At 40.0% G+C, this 14,285-nt stretch overlaps 1 pseudogene; it reads left to right on the top strand.

Annotated features, from left to right (window-relative positions):
- Positions 1-575: 575 nt before the first annotated feature.
- On the top strand, positions 576-6,476 carry LOC136151867 (transcription initiation factor TFIID subunit 9-like; annotated as a pseudogene).
- The last annotated feature ends 7,809 nt before the right edge of the window (positions 6,477-14,285 follow it).

Genomic DNA, 14,285 nt, shown 5'->3' with positions numbered 1-14,285 from the left:
CAAAATTGTAAAGCAATTATCCTCCAATTAAACATTAATTTTTAAAAATTTAAACATAAATTTAAAAAATTAAAAAAAATTATCCATAAAAATTGGAATTCTTTGCCAATGAAAAATGCTTTGTTGAAACACTTCAAGAAGTTTGGGATTGAGGGATCACAAGTCATCCTTTCTACTTGCATGTCCTGCAATAAACTTCTCTCTACTCCAAAATCCAATCTTTCATTTTGTTTGGTCCCTCTGCACGTTGGGCACACCATCTTGCATCCAGTAACAGTAACTGTTGGGTTATTTGTCTCTGTAATGATCCTTTACTGGAAATAAACTTGAGGACATTCCTCAGGCCAAAAAGGCTTCTGTTTTCTTTCAAAAAGTGAGTTCTTGTGGGTTTCTTTTTTAAGTTCACATTGGTCATTTTATTTGAAGTGAATTTTATCCTGATTTTCCAAGAGACACGGTAAGCATTATTTTCAGAAGCCATGAATATGTTGCGTAATTCCATGCAACGATGGGTGTGCTCCAGACAATGGAGAAATGAAACAGGTCTCTTGACCTTTTGTAAACAACCTCCCTACATGGAAATACGGATGCAGGAGCTGGAGGTGGGTCTGACAAGTGATTTGAGCGAGAAAGGCAACTCTATAAACTCTGTGGCCAGAGGGAAGGAAATTATTGGCTGAGATTGGCAAATGGATAATGAGGGCTTTGAAAGCCACTGAGGAGGAGTAAAAGTAGCAGCCATCAAGAGTGGGAACACAGAGAGACAACACATTCTGATGATCACGGGCAGGGAGTGGCATCCCCCTGCGGTGTGGTAAGGAGACTGCTGTGTCAACAACTGCAGTGATGCTCCAAACGACACAATATGGCTAAGGGAGAGAGAAATGGAGTGGGTCATCAGTTCCACCATCAGACAAGGGAAGGGACCCACCAAATGTGTTCCATCCATGTTAACTATGAGTGAGCTGGAAATACAATGTCATTCTTCAAGTTTGCTCCACAAAGGATGGCAAGCTTCTTCTGCCCTCCAGTAGAGAGTTAGCCAAGAACTCCAGGATGATGTAGGGCAGTGGTCCCCTACCTTTTTGGTACCAGGGGCTTGTTTTGTGGAAGACAATTTCCCCTTAGACGGGGAGGCAGAGAGAGGGGTTGATGGTTTCATTTCACCTGCCATTCACCTCTTGCTGGGCAGCCTGGATCCTAACAGGTACCAGTTCATGTCCCAGGGTTGGGGACCCCTGGACTAGAGGAAGCCGGATGCCCCCTGTCAGTATCCACAGCACAGCAGCCTCCAGACTCTACGCACCACTAAGCTGGGTGTGTCTCCACAGACACACTTTCAGAACTGTCCTGCAGCTGAGGACCACTACAAGATAGCAAAATACATAAGCATTCTTGGGACATTTCTTTTTCCTTCTATATGCAAAATGAGTTTTCCCAACATCCAAGCTTTTTCAGCTCAAGAGCATATTTTTAAATTATTTAAAAATCACTTAGTTCAAGAGGAAAATTTTTATATAGTCTCCTCTAGTTTTTTTTTTTTTTTTTACATAAAATTTGGACTCATTTCTGATTTACACAAACTGTATTCCTTCACTGCTTACAAATACTCAACAGACTCCCACCACCATAAAAGAAAATGTTTGTGACTTAAAAAAAAAACACAAGCAGGTGATCTCTGTATAACTTGTCAATTGCCAATGGTGAGGATAAATAATGTACACACAAGGAGATTCTTAGGTAGTTATTATAATCATTACATCTTGCTTCAGAACTGTCTTTGTTGTCGTTGTATTGCTACTACAATGGAAGGGGTCAAAAAACTTGGCATGAAGAGAAGGAGCTCACATAATCCAGTGGGCTTGGGCAGGCATGAGAAATGGTCCAGAAAAGAAGTTCCAGTTCTTCCTGGTCCTCCCTCCAACCATCTTAGCTGTGCATCTGCTGAAGTTCCCATAACACATTTAGTCCAATCCATGTATCCATCTGCCTTGGATAGGATTGTGTTTTGTGTCCATGTCTAGGTTTAATGCCTCTGAATTTTGTAATTATGACCATTTTCTTTAAGAAAAATCTTGCAGGACTTCCCTGGTGGTCCAGTGGCTAAGACTCACTCTGGGCCTCTGCTGCAGGAGGTCTGGGTTTGATCCCTGATCAGGGAACTAGACCCCTCATGCCACAACTAAGAGTTCACATGCCACAACTAAAAAAGATCCCACATGCCATGATTAAGACCCAGATAAACAAATAAATAAGCAAACTTTTTTTTAAATTTAAGGAAAAGGAAAATCTTGCTAGTAACTTACAAGTGTTTTTGCACAGGCTGAGAACTTGGATTTAATTTTAATACATATTGATTTGTTCCTGAATAGGATTTTATTGAGCCTCTTTGGTTTGAAATTTGGCCCACCTCATCTGATGCATACTGGAGTAGGTATGCTTGAGAAGCGGTTATGCCTTCCATGATACAGTAGACATGCACAGTCAGCTCCTTCTAACCATTCAGACTTTGCCTTTGACCTTATACCCAGAGTTTTAGGTAAAACCAGTGAATGCAGAACATTCTTTGATATTTCAGGCTTTTTGATATTCAAGAGGGCACGTTGTATCAGAATCTGTTGGTTTGTTATAGGCATCAGTTTCATCTCATAAATTGAATGTTCAATCTGGTCTCATTGACCATGTTTGTTGAAAGATCATATTTATTTTTCTTAAAATTAATCTTTTGCTGTCATTGTTGATCAGTGACACAAAAGATACTTCTGTCCTGTGAAGTGTCTATTTGGGTAAAAATTTACACGTAGGAACCAAATTGCCACATCATATAAGCTCTAGCTATTAAATAATCTGTCTGCTTAATGGGAAGCCTTGTCCCACAAATGTACTCTTAGTGTGGTCCTCGGATATGAGGATCAGTCATGATACGTGAAATCAGACTTTTTCTTCCTCCAGAATGTGTCCTTCTGTAAAATATCAGAGGTAGTTTATAAATCAATCAGGGCAGACTTATAAAGATTGCTAGTTTTAAAGTCATTTGTATTTATATAAATTAGTATATCTGTTCATTCACCGTTACTCTGGGTGAAGATGCTGTTAGCTGTTATTTTTAACTTAAAAAAGACTGCCTAAATCACCAGTCTTCTTTCTGTTGGCTTCAGTACAACACAGAAATGAACTTTCATATATTCCTTCTCAGGCACAATATATTTGCCAATATATATCCCACCTCACATGTATATTGGCATATGTATATCCCGCCTCATGGGCTTTCTTCATAGCTCAGTTGGGAAAGAATCTACCTACAATGCAGGAGACCCCAGTTTGAATCCTGGGTTGGGAAAATCCCCTGGAGAAGGGACAGGCTACCCACTCCAGTATTCTTGGGCTTCCCTTGTGTCTCAGCTGATAAAGAATCCACCTACAATGTGGGGGGCCTGGGTTTGATCCCTAGGTTGGGAAGATCCCCTAGAGAAGGGATAGGCTACCCACTCCAGTACTCTGGTCTGGAGAATTCCACAGACTGTATAGTCCATGGGGTCCCAAAGAGTTGGACACGACTGAGTGACTTTCACTTTCACATCCCACCTCATATAGTTTTCTTACAATGTTGCTGTCCCTCTTCTGAGTCAGACTGGGGAGGTCACGACTACATCAACCAACAGAGTATGGTAGGAAATCATGCTGTGTGCTAAGTCGTGTCCAGCTCTTTGCGAACCCATGGACTGTAGCCCACCAGGCTCCTCTGTCCATGGAATTTTTCCAGGCAAGAGTACTTGAGTGGGTTGCCATTTCCTCCTCCAGGGCATCTTCCCAGCCCAGGGATCGAACCTGCATCTTTTGCATCTCCTTCATTGGCAAACAAAGGAGAGATACTATGTAAGTTCCTAGATAGATCATAAAAGTTTCAGCCTTATTCTCATTCTCCCACCCTCTCCCTCTCTCCATCTGTTTCTCTCTTTCTCTGAAAGTGCTAACTCTGGATGATGCCAACCCTGGGCTATGAGGAAGCTCAATCTAGTCTCTGAGGGAAGTCCCCCTGGAGAGGCCCTCACGAAGAGTCTCTGAGACTCCCAGCCAGGGATCATCATCAACAGCTAGACAAGTGAGTGAAGGAGCCTTCAGATGACGGCCTAATTTCTATCCCCAGTTTCAAGTCTTCCATCTGAGGACTCAGTCACCTGAAATAATGGACTTAAGGAAGTGCATTTACTTTAACCTTAATTATGGAAATAACTTTATCTGAAATAAAGATTTTTTTCTTCAAAAAAAAAAAAGCTGCTTTAGACATTGTGAGGCAGAGACAAACCTTGCTCACTCTACCCTTTCTGAATTTCTGACCCATGAAATCCATGGGTAAAACAAATGGCTACTTTCTGCTACTAAGCATGACTTGTTACACATCCATAGTACCTGGAACATTTTCTTTTTTCTCTTCATATCTTTTCCTGGTTCTCTAAGATTAGTACAGAATGGAGCTGGGGAAGAAGATGTGATAATGAGGTATACTGGTGGAGGAACACTTGATACTCTTGCTTTTTCTTTTCTGTTTCCTCTCCGTTTTTTTGTTTTTTTTTTCATATACTATATTTAACAAACTGATTTCTGGAGCCAGACTGCTTGTGTTAGAATCCTGGCCTTGCCCTTTATTAATTGTATGACCATAGAAAGTTATTTAACCCTCTTGGGCCTCAACTTTATCGTCTGTAAAGTAGGACTAATAATAATACCTCTCAAAGAGGGTTTCTGGGAGATGATCAAATGAGCTAATACATGTGAAGAGCTTAGAATAGGGCTTGGTACATAGGAAGTACTCATTAAAATATAAATATTACCTTTTTACCTTTAAGGAACTTCATTTTACTTTTATGATTTATGTTTAGTACATAAACATATTTCAACATAAATAATGGAAAATTTTAACACACATAATCCAAATACCCAATAAACTTATTTCATTTCTCCATGTTTTCTTTAAGACCCCATCTACTCATAAACATAATTTTTAAAGCCATAATCATTGCAAAGATACAGAAGGACAGAAGTAATTACTTAGAGTATACCCTGTGAGATTAATTATTGTGAGCCAGGCAGCTCCCCAAGAGGTAGGATTATTCCTGTCTTATAAATGAGGAAAGTACCATTCATTTGATCAACAGAATATTATTCAGATACCAAAATTATAAGACAGGAAATGAGTAACATTATGTGAACAATATAATGTGAAGTGAAAAAAAGTAGGCTATAAGACTGCAGATATTAAAATTACTAGCAGCAGACTACCAAGAAAAACTATGTGTAGTGTATTCAATAAGCTAAAAAGACAATCTGAAAATTATAGCATGGAACTGGAAACCATAAAAAAGTGACCTGGAATTTTTTGAAAGAAACTGAATAAAAAGTTGCAGAGTTGAAAGATACAATAATGAAAATAAGATCTCAGCAGGGAGGTTTAATGCCACCTAAAGAGAGACTTGGAGAATTGGAAGGTGGGTAAAAAATATTAAAAATGAGTCGGGTATAGAGTCTGGATGCAAAGGCATCCAGAGCCAGCGGGGCAAGGACCATGTTGCTTCCAAACATCCTGCTCACTGGTACACCAGGGGTTGGAAAAACTACATTAGGCGAAGGACTTGCATCAAGATCAGGACTGGAATACATTAATGAATGTGATTTAGCTCGAGAAGTTTGACCACCAAATATCAAGGAGTCTGGCAAGATGGCTTCTCCCAAGAGCACACCGAAAGATGCACAGATGATGGCACAAATTCTGAAGGGTATGGGGATGGTAGAATATGAACCAAGAGTTATAAATCGGATGTTGGCGTCTGCTTTCCGATATGTGACCACAATTCTAGATGATGCAAAAATTTATTCAAGTCATGCTAAGAAAGCTACTGTTGATGCAGATGATGCATGATTGGCGATCCAGTGTCCTGCTGATCCGTCTTTTACCTCTCCTCCCCCAAGAGATTTTTTTATTAGATATTGCAGGGCAAAGAAATCAAACCCCTTTGCCATTGATCAAGCCATATTCAGGTCCTAGATTGCCATCTGATAGTTATTGCTTGACTGCTCCAAATTATAGACCTAAATCTTTACCAAAAAAGGCGTCTACTTTTGCAGGAAGAATGATAGTTCCACAGTTAAGTGTTGGTTCAATTACTAGCAGACCAAGTACTCCCACACTTAGCACACCAACCCCACAAGCCATGTCCATTTCAACTAAAGTAGGGGCTTCAGTGTCCCTCACAGGGCAAAGGTTCACAGTACAGATGCCCACTTCATTATCCCCAGCTGTAAAAGCATCAATTCCTGCAACATCAGCAGTTCAGAATGTTCTAATTAATCAGTCATTAATTGGGTCCAAAAATATTACCACTAACATGGTGTCATCACAAAATACTACCAATGAAGCATCAAATGCATTGAAAAGAAAATGTGAAGATAATGATGACAATGATTATGATAATTTGTAATCTAGCCTTGAAGCATGTAAACATGTATACTTGGTTTTGAATCTATTGTACTGAGATTAAACATGCATGCTAGATGTTTCACGTTGTGTTCTAGAAAAGTAGTATTTAATGAGTAAATATGCTTACCATACTTTTCAATTGAGCTGTCGTATTAGATTTTCTTTAGTAGGGTTAGTAAAGGTTTCTCGTCAGACTTTAAGTGTAAAAAATAGAGTTGTAATTCATACATTTAAAAATAATATTAAAAATGAATCCTGGAGAAATGAACAAATCCTTAGAAAATGCAGAAGTGAAGATAAAAGGTATAGAGCATGTAATAGAATTCTAAGGTGCTTAATTGGATTCACGAAGAAAAAGTAAAAGATGAAGGAGCAATATTTCAAGAATGATGGATGAGAATTTGCTAGAACTGATGAACACCACCAAATCAAAGAGCATAATGAGTCAAAAACTAGATGAATAAAGGAAATTCACACTTGGGTGCATTAGAGAGCACCTTTATAAAACCAAAGAAGAAAACAAAATTGTAAAATCAGCCAGAAAGAAAAAAGAAAGCCTTCAAGTGAGCTGTAATTAGATTGACAGCTGACTTCTCAACAACATTGATGGAAGCCAGAAACCAGTCTTTGGTGTGTTGAAAGCAATAAATAAATGATACCTGCTAGAATTTTGCACCAGGAAAAATGACCTTCAGGAATAGCATTTTCTTTCAAACACTTAGTTCACCACTAATCAGTCACAGCAAAGGATTTTCTAAAAGGTACATGTAGGTAGAAGAAAATAATCCCAAATCTCATACTAAAGCATTTAGATGGTCTTTAAGTCTTAAATATAGATTTTAAATATGACTTTAGATTTTGTTAAAAAGGAAGAATTTTCACTATATACTATTTTTGTTCCTTGGAATTGTATTCATGATTTTAAAAGTCAATATAGAAAGTGCTTCTCTTAGGACACTTTGTATGTTAATATAGCCAGACTAAAAGAAAGTTAACCCCAAAGTTGTTCTGGTTCAGTTCAGTTCAGTCACTCAGTCGTGTGAACTCTTTGAAACCCCATGGATTGCAGCACGCCAGGCCTCCCTGACCATCACCAACTCCCAGAGTTTACTCAAACTCATGTCCATTGAGTCAGTGATGCCATCCAACCATCTCATCCTCTGTCGTCCCCTTCTCCTCCTGCCCTCAATCTTTCCCAGCATCAGGGTCTTTTCCAATGAGTCAGCTCTTCGCACTAGGTGGTCAAAGTATTGGAGTTTCAGCTTCAGCATCAGTCCTTCCAATGAACACCCAGGACTGATCTCCTTTAGGATGGACTGGTTGGATCTCCTTGCAGTCCAAGGGGCTCTCAAGAGTCTTCTCCAACACCATGGTTCAAAAGCATCAATTTTTCGGTGCTCAGCTTTCTTCACATTGAGCCTAATTTCTTTTCTATAGGAGAGTTTCCCTGACAGCTCTTTTCTATGACTTGTTCTAACTTGTTTAGCTCCATCCTTTCCATAGCAACAGAGGACAAGCTTTTTCCCTCTTTCTTTCTTTTTATTCCCCTCTAGCATATTCCCTTTTTAATATAACAGACCATCGCATGTTAAAAGGTGACCATAGGAACTTCCCTGTAATTAAGATTTCTTGCTTCCATTGCAGGGGGCGTGGGTTTGATCCCTACTTGAGGAACTAATCCTGTATGCCATGCAATGCAGCCAAAAAAATAAAAATAAATGAAATTTAAAAGGTGACTATAATGTCCCCCTTTAGTGTTTCCTCTCTCAGGCTAAACAACTCTCTTGTGACAAAGCTTTGCTCAATCTGCCTGTGTTTGGCTAGTCAGAAGAAAAACAACTGAATTCAAGAAAGAAAGGAATGGCCAGATGAGAAGTAGAAAAAGTTAAAGCACAGAAGGGGAGGTGAACTTTGAGAAAATGAACAGAACCAACACATGTTTTATAAGGTTAAGCATGACTTTTATGTACTTGGTGATTATTTTTAAATATTTAGGGCTCATGTGATGCATTAAAAGTAGAAAGACTCTTTGATCATGTTGTAAAGATACAAATCTGAAGCTCAAGGTGGCCTAGGAACTTTCTGCCAGTAAGATGATGGCATCTAATTCTGAGATGGGCTTGGTAAACAAAATATCCAGCTATATCCTTAGATTTTGAAAGAGCACACTGTAATAAAAGATTCCAATTAAAATTATCTAGCTAAAAATCTAGGTGTAAGGAAATAGACTCCTGAGGTCTGGCCAACCCCAGTAATGTTAACTGCAAAATATACCTATGTTCATGGAGCAAGGAATGTAAGAAAATGTGTTCATTTGGGGATTTGGGGATTTCAGGAAGACAAAGGACAGCCTGTCATTTCATGCTGATACTTGCTGAACATTGCCATGGACCTTAACTGCTAATGATCAGAGCTTGTTAATATTCTTGGGTAAAAGCTGAATTTTAATAGTGCTTTTTAGTGCCAAGAAATCTGGCTTCTACAGCTTGGAACCTGTACCATTGCCCATGTATAAATCATAATATAACAACTTGATAGAGGCTTCAGTTGTTGGGATTCAGCACTTGTGAGGACCACTAGGAAATGACAGCCTTCACATTCTGTAATTCTACACAGACTAATCTGACTAAAAGGATGCTCAGAAAATCTGCTCAGAGTGGATTCTTGAAGACTGGGGTAGACTGGAGAAAAATCCATGAGAAGATGGTAACCCATCTGATTCATGGCTACAATATTCACTTGTTTCTCCTAGCAAATAACAGTTTGTTCTGGGTTTCATATGGACTCCACTGCCTGTGGGAACATGACTGAGAGATAGGTAAGTGTGTTAGTCATCTATTGCTGGAATAATGCTAAGTAACAAAACTCAACAATCATAAACAAACAAGAACTTTACTTTTCTTACTCACTGGTCTGTGGACTGGTTAGGGTAGCTCTGCTTTAGGCTGCAGTTCGGCTAGTTTAGGTGCAAGCTGCAGATCAGGTTTGGGTCAGTTGTCTGTGTTCCATTCCGGGCCCATAGTGAAGAGAGGGAAGCCATAGCGGGGCCATGTTCTTCTTACGATGATCACAGGCATGCGAGAGGGCAAGCTACAACATACAAACGGACACAAGGCCTATGTTCACGCCGATTCCACAGCCCTCCACTGGCCAAGCCAACTGCCAACAAAGTGGAGTTTGGGGGGAGCAAATTCTTCCCACCGTCCCATTGTCCTGTGGGGGTACAGTGCCGGCTGCAAAGAAAGGGTGTGGATGTACAACGCTATTGCACAGGAGTGAAGAGTGGAAACAAATAATCCAATCTTTCATAGTAAGTATCCTGTGTTTTTTGGTAAAGGCTGGCCTAGATAACTGCTTTTTTTATTTAATTCAAAGAATATATTTTAGACTAAAGCCTGACAGTGTTATGTTAAGTGGATCCAGAAACACTGAAGAATTGACAACAAAGAAAGTCGTTTATCCTAAATCCAAGACATTTAGAAGGCTCCCAGCTCCATGTGAAGGTCTCATGGTGCTAAGTGGTAATGGGGATGCCTCAGGCCTCAAGCTCAGTGGGCTTGGCAAAGAAGCCCCTCTGCCATTCTGGTGGATTCAGGGTAAGGCAAATGCACTCAAGCTTCTTGACACTACCAACAATGCCAAAAGGGATATGCCGGCGAGAGGGCCATTAAAACATAAAAATGAAATAGAGAAAAAGTAAAAGTTGGGATAAAGTGTCTAAGTGTGTTTATGGAAAGGCCTATCCATTTCTAAATGATGTAATGGAAAATCCATCTTTGGTCTACCCAAGTCAAGTCCATTTTATTAACTGAAGAATGTGACAGTTTGTGACAAATTCTAAAGCCACTAACCAAAATCTCCTGCCTCTGGGAAAAGGGTAGCTGGAATTTCTGAACAAGTAAAATTGTGGCTTAAAGCTCTAGGGAGAAGCAATAAACTCAGAAATATTTAAGAGTCTATAGATGTGTGTGCATGTGTGAATAAATGAACACATGCATACATACAAATAAACATATACATCCTGTATGTTGATTTTGCCAACCAATGCTTGTCAAAGCAAGGACTAGATATTTTAGTATCTGAATTTTTTATTCTTTATTAATATTCATTGCTGACAGCTTCTCTGGTTAAAATTAAGCCTTTCTTCAAATCAAATTTACCCAGTCTCAAAGATTCTCACTAGTGATAACCATGACATAAAAAATAAACCATCTTGCAATGGTTGAACTGGAAGCAAGTTATTCCAAGGTAAAGGTAAAATGTCTCCAAAGACATCTTGTAAAAACTAATTTAAAATGTATCAGAATGTATCATAAGCCTAAGTATAGAAATTGATGTCAAATTATAAAACTTTTGGTAAAAAAGAGGAGGGAAATCTTTATGACTGTGAATTAGACAGAGTTCTTAGATATGACATCAAAAGTGTGACGTATATTAGAAAAAAATGATAAATTAGACTTCATTAGCAATTTTAAAACTTTTACTTTATGAAAGACGCTGTTCAGAGAACGAAAAGATAAACTATAGACTTGGAGAAAATATTCATAGATCATATATAAACACACATATATATGATATGTATGTGTTTGTATGTGTGTCTTAAGTCACTTCAGTTGTGTCTGACTCTTTGCAACACTATGGACTTTAACTCGCCAGGCTCCTCTGTCCATGGGGATTCTCCAGGGGAGAATACTGGAATGGGTTGCCATGCCCTCCTCCAGGGAATCTTCCCCACCCAAGGACTGAATCCATATCACCTGCAGCTCCTGCACTGCAGGCGGATTCATCATCACTGAGCCACTGGGGAAGCGCTGTGATATATAGAGTCAGCAAAAAGCAAGTAACTCAATTAGAAAGTGGCCCAAAGGTTTTTACTTTAGCAAAGATATGTAGGTGACGAATATTTAAGTCCATAAAGAGAGGCTCACTGTCATTTACCACTAGGAGAATGAACATTATAACTATGTGAGATACCAGTACTTATTAAATGTCTAGAAAGTGTTTTAAGAATGTGAATACCAAGTGTTGATGAGGATAGAAAAAAGAATTCTTAAATATTGCCACTTAGAGGACAAAATGGTAGAGTCACTTTGGAAAACAGTGTTTAGGGGTTATTATAAATGTAATCATATGCTAACCACATGACCCAACAATCGCACCACTAGGCATTAATTCTGAGAAATGAAGACTTATGTCCTACCCTGGATGATAGGACCCTGGATGATAGGAATGCAATAAACACACTGTAGCACATCTAACTCACAGACCAATACTCAGCAAATCAAGAGAGCGGCTTACTGATGCCCACAAAGAAAATAGTTGAGTCTCAACCACAGTGAGTACGTAGTGTTATAAGTAATAATGATAGTGTGGAGTAAGGGTGCATTAGGATGTTCGGGGAGCTAAGGGCTCGCCGAGCTGGAGTGCGGTATGGAGTCTGAGAGGAATCGTGTGTAACAGGGAAGAGCCATGCTTCACTGCATCTTGGATCTGTTCCTTTTACTTCAACCTTTGCTTTTTGTTGCTTTTGTTATTATAGTCACTAAAGGGATGCTGTCTGTAGCTAAAAGTGTACATAATGGCCTATATCTTGGAACCTTGCCCCTCTGCTTGAATGTTAAACTAAAGTGCCTTTGTTCGGCTCACAGAGAGACATTCTGACCCTGCCCACCTGCGAATGGCTACAGAAAAGAAGAAATTAACGCATCCCCTCTTGATGTTGGCCAAGCCAGGAGATACTTTGCAAGACTAATGGCCTTTTTACTTCACTTACCTCTTCCCCTTCTCGGTTCTATAAGAGAAAATGGCATCCTGACCCTGATAAGATGGTACTCTACGGCACTAGCCCACCATCTTTTTGGATATCTGGCTTTCTGCAAAGAGTCGCTGTTCCTTGCCTCAACACCTCATCTCCCAGCCATCGGCCAGTCATGCGAAGAGCAGAGTGAGCTTGGATTCAGTAACAAGGAGAGGTTGCTCAGAGAAAGTGAGGTTTCACCTGGGCCTGAATACTGAGCAAGGGCTGGGAGAAGAGGCAGGAGAAAGCGGCAAGAGGCTGTGTACTTTAGGAAACATTCCTTTTTTTCTGGGGACTAAAGCTCCTGGGAGAGCCCTTTACTGAACTGCCAGAGACTGCCTTTGTCAAACTGTCAAACAAACCCTTTTCAAAGTGAAACAAAAGAAGGTGAATAAACATTTAATTGGTCGTTTGTAAATAGCGCATTCTTTTTAAAATGAAAAACAAGTTTATTCCAAGATTCATTAAATGCTTCCCAGACATCCTGGATGAAACTCACTGACTTAACAATGGGGCTCCTTTGCTTCTATGACTTATCGCTCTGTTTCTGTTCTCTTCCAATGACACCGAAGTAAAAGCACTCTCTTTATCGCCCTGGGAAATTGGTAACCATCTTTTTGTGCTGAAGAAAGAGGGTTCAGAAATGGAAATGGTGATGCTGTATTTGCTTCTCTTCCTCCTGTTCAGTCTCTACTCAGTCTGCAGGCTACCTTTGTTCCCCAGGCTGAGAGAGGAGAAGGAGGAGGATTTTTGCCTTGGAAATATGAACCTCGGATAAAAATTTTCAATTGTAGAGGTTTTATTTTATTGATTCCTTGCAATGAGTTATGCATGCGCTCATTCATTCATGAGGCATGTAGAAACCTCTGGTATGTGTGTAAAACCTTATTAGTCACTGGGAATACAGAGGCAGAAGCAGGAAACAGTTGAAGTTTTAAATAATCCCTGGCATGAATGGAGGATAGATTTGTACAGGCAATATTGACAGGATAATAATTGCTATTACAAAGGGACACATAAGACGTAGCTGCTCAGAAAAAGGTCACTAACTTTGCGAAGGGAGATGAGGGTGACAGCCTTTATAGAGCAGGTGGCATTTGAGCTGGGTCTTTGAAAGGTGGGTTGAATATTCTCAAGGAGCATTCTGGAAACAGTAGGGATGACACAGACAAGGGCACAGAGGCATGCAAAAGCATAGCAGGCTTGGGAACTGCAGAAAATCCATGATTGGAGTAGGACAGGGGAAGAGGGGTGTGGAACATGATAAGGGATGCGAAGTTGATGTAAAGACAGTTTGGGATCAGGTTAAGAAGGCTCTTTGGACTCGGTTCTATTCATAACAGAGAAGGATTGGTGGCTTTCAAACAAGGAGTGACATGAACTGATTTGCACCTCATAAAAATAATCCAGTAGCAGGTGTAGACTATGAAATAAAGGGGGAACAAGATTACAGGCAAGAAGAGCAGCTAGGAGATCTCTGCTCACTGTCACAAAGAATGGAGAGTCACATTAAGCACACATGGAGTTGATCAGAAGGAGACAAAAGTGGTTTAGGAGGCAGGATCACTGAGACTTGGAAACTGACTATCTCAGAGGTAGAAAGCAGCAGGGAGCAGCTCTGAGGTCAAACCTGGACAACTGGTCTACCACGTTGTACTTCCAGGATGTACACACAAAAGGGTATCACTCTGGAACTGCAAAGCTTAAACAGGTTCTGTGGGGTGTTGGGGGATGAAAGCCATGCTGCAGGGGTTGAGAAACAAATAGAAGATGAGGAAGTAGATATTCAGGTACATGCAATGGCTAAATAGCTAGATCCAGGATGGGTAAGTTGGATTGTTGGACTTTGTGGCAATAATAACACATGAGGGACTTCCCTGGGGGTTCAATGGTTAAGAATCCTCCTTGCAACACAGGATACGTGGGTTCGATCCCTGGTTGGAGAACTAAGCTCCACCATGCCCTGGGGCAACTAAGCCAGCACATCACAAGTACTGAACCCTTGCTCCACAA

Source organism: Muntiacus reevesi, chromosome 20, assembly GCF_963930625.1.
Source record: "Muntiacus reevesi chromosome 20, mMunRee1.1, whole genome shotgun sequence".
Classification (NCBI taxonomy): Eukaryota; Metazoa; Chordata; class Mammalia; order Artiodactyla; family Cervidae; genus Muntiacus; species Muntiacus reevesi.
This window is presented reverse-complemented; position numbering and strand designations above follow the sequence as displayed.